The sequence below is a fragment of the Schistocerca nitens genome, chromosome 5 (genome assembly GCF_023898315.1).
Source record: "Schistocerca nitens isolate TAMUIC-IGC-003100 chromosome 5, iqSchNite1.1, whole genome shotgun sequence".
NCBI classification, from domain to species: Eukaryota; Metazoa; Arthropoda; class Insecta; order Orthoptera; family Acrididae; genus Schistocerca; species Schistocerca nitens.
The window spans coordinates 508,193,031-508,198,493 of record NC_064618.1 but is presented as its reverse complement, the minus strand read 5'-3'; the positions used below and the strand labels follow the sequence as shown (position 1 = coordinate 508,198,493).

General features: G+C 37.8%; 1 non-coding gene across 1 annotated transcript; it reads right to left on the bottom strand.

Annotated features, from left to right (window-relative positions):
* Nucleotides 1-5,043: 5,043 nt before the first annotated feature.
* Nucleotides 5,044-5,118, bottom strand: Trnaw-cca (transfer RNA tryptophan (anticodon CCA)). Its single transcript has one exon. It is a non-coding gene; the product is annotated as a tRNA-Trp (tRNA).
* Nucleotides 5,119-5,463: the final 345 nt, after the last annotated feature.

Sequence of the window (5,463 nt, the reverse complement as noted above, 5' to 3'; positions counted from 1 at the left end):
TACCCAGTCACGAAACTGATCTTCTGCCACTCCGACCAATTTCTGGGTAGCACTCCTCTAAATCTTCGAATAAAAACGATCGGATGGACCCCCCTTTTGTCAGTGTTAAAAATCTGAAATTGCCGATGCTTTATCATTTTTTCTTCGGCATGGCAAAGGCTTTCGTAATCTCCGTCAGATAAAACTTCACGCGAACAACTAGCTCGTGGCAATTTAATATTTGAATTACTTACACAAGTCGGTATTGTGTGCGAATGTGCAGTAACTGGCTCTATAGCCGCCGCCACCTTCTGCTGCTGGCCTGTATTCATTTGTTCTGAGCCTTGTTGTGAAACGCGTATCGACTCTGCGATCGTTTGTTTCCAATGCTCGAAATCAGCACCTAACTGCTGTCGCACTTCCTCTAGTCCTTTCGCAAACAAATCCTCTTCCTGTTTGCCGCATAGACTCTGGAATGCTGCTTTAACATTTTGCTCAACGTTTTCACACATTAGCCTTTTGTTTTCTAATGTGATTTCGGATAATTTACCCGTTAATACATTAATTTGGTGGTCTATAACGTCTTGACGTTCTGTCAGATGTTCGACACTTTCCTTTAGGTTAGTCTGCGTACGTGCCAATTCAGGAAGTTGCGCAATTGCACATGACATGGCATCTTGCTTCTGTACTAATTGCGGAACCATTTCCACCTGTTCCCGCACGGTATCTATCTTAATGGCCACATACTCCTTCATTTCTACACGTACGCGGTGAGTAGATTCCTCACATTGAGCTTTAACCAATTCTATTTGTGCAGTTAATTTTCGTTCCGTCTCTTCGGCCTGATCTTTAAGTTCCTTTGTCTTTGCCTCTATCCGCTGCTCTAATTCGGAAAAACTGTCGTGTAACTGCTGCTTAATCTCAGCTTTCAGATTTTCCTGCCCCTCATTAACTGAGGCGAACTTCGCGTTAATGTCGGTTTTCAAATTTTCCTGCCCTTCAGTAACTGAAGCTAATTTTGTATTCAATTGATTTTGCCCTTCAGTAACTGAGGCTAACTTCGTGTTAATGTCAATTTTCAGATTTTCTTGCCCTTCAGTAACTGAGGCTAATTTTGTATTCAAATGGTTTTGCCCTTCAGTAACTGAGACTAATTTTGTATTCAAATGGTTTTGCCCTTCAGTAACTGAGGCTAATTTCGCGTTAATGTCGGTTTTCATATTATTCATGCTCTCGGTTATCATCTGCATCTGTCTCATGATAATTACTAATGGATCTAATCCATGTTGCATACCTGCTGTTACATCTCTAACCGTGTCTACAGGGCGTTCTATCGCGCTATCTGTAGCGATCGGTTCTATAACACTTCTTACTGCATCACTATTATCCTCAGTGCTAACAGCTGAAGGCTGTTGCGTGTTGCTCTGCTCTGCTTGACTCATCTTAAACATTGCCCTAGTTAAAACCATATAAATATTCTACATTCAATATGTATATATCTCCCTTCACACAATAATACTTCTGTGGCTACTTTCTTATAGTACTTATACAGGTAAATGCAACTAGGGCAGTTCAACCTACGTCTGGCATGAACACAATTAGTAAATGTTCAAATCTACGTCTACTTCCAGAATACTAGCAATCTTTAATAAAAAATTATAGATCTGGCCTTTTTTCTGCGCCCAGCGTGCTGTTTATCTGTGTAGATTTGACTGCGAGTATTTCTTCTCTTTCCCAAGTTAAGTTGGCTCGTCGTAATTCACATGAAACAGAGAACAAAATTATTTTAACAACGTCCAAAAACGTGTCCTGTCACGGATTGGCCATTATAATGAATTTTCAGTACTTTTTTTGTCAAATGATGAAAGTCTATGTGAATGCAGCTTGCCGCTAACTTGGTGTAATGTTTTGTCTGTACAGAAGTGTATCTGTCGCCTTTATCGCTCTTTCACTCTCACACATAAATCGTTACAATAAAGTCAGGGCTTTATGTTTTCTTAATAGGCTGATCCTTGAAAAGACAAACAAACAATTATTCTAATTGAGGATTCTGGGTAATTTCTAGAATTTCATTCGCTCTCTCTCTCTCTCTCTCTCTCTCTCTGTCCTTTATCTGTGTACAGTTTAAATCTATTATTTACATGAAATCAGCATAGTAGAATCTCTGGTGGAGCCCTTCGTCTTAATATTCAGCGGCTGGCTTGCTAGAAAAGATCTTTGCATTTGTTATTATTATTAAGCGCTGCATTCAGTTGGGAAAATCGATCGTTTGAACAATTCGTTCAGTTTACGACAGATCTAAAATTTCAGATTTGGACGAAGCCTTTTTGGACGATTTATAAAAACTCAGAGATTGCAGGCTCTCTCCGTCACAGCTGAAACTTCCCAATTAATTACAGGGCCCAGACAATCATCAATGATTCAGACAGAGAACTCATTAGCTGTGTATTTATTTATTACTTGTTTTCCTTCAACTATGGCTTTTTATATTTCATAGTTTTCTTCAATGATTAGTTTTTGTGGGAGACTGTTCCTGCACTTGAGAATTTTCAAGTCAGTATTGATGTCTGTTGGGTTATGTTTCTTGTCCATAACGTGTTCAGCAAATGTGGAATGACTGCTATTACTTTTTAATGCTCTTCTGTGTTCTCTCTATCTGGTATTAAAGTTTCTGCTTGTCTGTCGTATATAAACTGTTCTGTAGTCCTGACATGTTAGCTGGTAAATATCAGATGTATTGTATTTGTCTGTGTTTGTGTTGCTTGTCCTTAGTTTTCTCTGTGTTGAGTTGTCTGTCCTGTGCGCTACTTTTAGCCCTTGTTTTTCGAATACGTTGCCTACTCTGTGGGCTACTTTGTTTTTGTAGGTGAGAGTGAACCACTTGTTTGTTGTTGTGGGTGTTTCTTGTTCATGTGTGCTCATATGTGTGTTCTGTGTGTTTGTAAGTTGCTGAGAAGGTTTTTGTTTTTGTGTGTTGAGTGTCTTTCTTAATTTTGATTTGATTTTGTGGTTTAGTTTATCTATAGTGTTTCTGTTGTATCTGTTCTCTACAGCTATTTGTCTGATTGCCTGTAATTCATTGTTATAGTTGTTTTCAGTGAGTGGAGTCTATGTACCATATATTGGAAGCCCGCTAGTTCATATGCAATCTGATGATTTGAATGTTTGTGATGGCTGTGCTGGTGGTGGTCACTTTCCTGTATATGGAGAATTGGTGTTGGTTGTTGTGTCTGTATATTTGGAAGTCAATGAAATTTAACATTTTGTTTTTTTTTATGTTTCTATAATGAATTTTATTTTTGGGTGGACTTTGTTTATGTCACTAGGAGTCCATTGACTGGTGACCCCATTGGAAGCCCATCTTCTTGTGAGTAGAGTTGATTGTCAAATGAGAAATAGCTTTGCTCTGTGATTAGTTTAGAATGCTAGGTATTTCTACGTGTGGGGTTTGGGTATGTCTGCCTGTTCTTCTAATTGTTGTTTGATGATGTTGATGGTTTCTGTGTAGGGATATTGGTGTACATGGATATGATGTCAATTGATGTGAGTATTACTGTTGTGGGTATGTTGATGTCTTTGATTTTTTTGTATCAGCTCTTCAGTATTGTGTATGCTTCTGTTATTTGTGTATATGTAATATTTCTGTAAGTATGTTTGCACTTCACTGGCTAAGTGATATGTGGGTGCACTTCTGAAACAGACAACAGGGCGTATCAGAATGCCCTCCTTGTGGTGCTTCAGTAGGCTGTTCAATGTGGGTGCCTGGGGATTCTTTTGTTTCAGCCACTACACTTTCTGATTTGTGAATATTAGAAGTGTTAATATGTTTTTCTAGTATCTTTGTGTTGGGTCGCTGGTTAGCTTTGTTATGTTGTTGTCTTCCAGAAATTTTGAGGTTTTATCCCTGTATTCATCCTGTTTTATTATTATCATGGTGCTGTCCCTGTCTGATCTTGTAATGAGTGCCTCATTCTTTTTAAGCTTGTCCTTTATTTTTATGGAGGTTTATTCTTCTTCAGTTTTTGTTCCTGTCCATATGTTGTTTTTATTTTCCTTTATTGTGCATCTTATTTCTTCTGCAAGTAGTTCTCTTCTCAGACCAGCATCGAAGTTTGGGGTACTGTTTCTTTCTTGTTGTTTTATGATGTATTCACTGCCTGTGATAAGATTCTCCACTGTCTTGTGTGTAATGTGTGTGTTGACATTGTATTTTGGGCCTTTTTCTAGAAAGTTTATTTCTTGGTTAGTTAATTGTATATCAGTCAGATTGACCAGACATTTTGGAATGTGTGGTTTGTTTACTTTCTACTTTTATGTGTAATGATTTCATTATGTTTATGTTTTAAATGGTGTTTAGTTTTTCTTGTTGTTTATTCCATTTTGATTTTATTTGTGTTTCTGTGTTTTGTTTGACTGTATTAATGATATCATTAAATATTTCAGTGATTTTGATGTGATTTCCTTGTTCCAGGTGAATTTTGAATAGTTCAACATTGAGTTCCTGCGTTTTTGTGTGTAGGTATCTAATTAATCGCTTCAGCCACTCAATTTCGGCTTTGTGTTTGGCATTTTCGGATGCAGGTGACATACTGTTTATATTTACATGTATATAGTTAGGTATTACATTATGTAAAAGACAAATTTTGTTGAATTTGGTATTTAAAATAGTTTGTTGTAACTTTGCTGTGGTGTTCCGGAATTTGTCGTAGAGCTTGCCTGGCAGGTTGTCGAAATAACCATCTTGGTGTTGAAGCTCTTTTGTCCATTTTTGCTTTAACACTACATATGTTTTTGGATGGGGGTCCGCCTTTAGAAAAATACAATTTTATTTTTTATCCCAAACATGTTTCACTGCAGTTGCAGCATCATCAGTGGGCTTTTATTTTATTGCTATGAAAGAAATCAGTCACTTTAAAAACAGCACATCAAGAAAACCACACCATGCAGTAAAAAGGAATGAATTCACAATCTTCTTCGAAAATCTGTAATTACGATTTTAAAAACTAATATTTACATGTGTACAAACAGTAATGAACATGAATCTTCCTGGCACATTAGAACTGTGTGCCGGACCGAGACTCGAACTCGGGACCTTTGCCTTTGGCGGGCAAGTGCTCTACCAACTGAGCTACCCAAGCACGACTCACACTCTGTCCTCACAGCTTTGCCTTGCCCGTGAAAGGCAAAGGTCCCGAGTTCGAGTCTCGGTCCGGCACACAGTTTTAATCTACCAGGAAGTTTCATATCAGCGCACATTCCGCTGCAGAGTGAAAATCTCATTCTAGTAATGAACATTCTTTATGTTTAACAGCCATAAAATAAAAACTCACTGATGATTTTGCAACTGCAGTGAAATATGTTTGGGATAAAAAACGAAATTGTGTTTTGCTAAAGGCGGGCCCCATCCAAAAACATATGTATTGTTAAAGCAAACATGGACAAAAGAGCTTCAACCCCAAGAAACATATGCATTGTTAAAGCAAA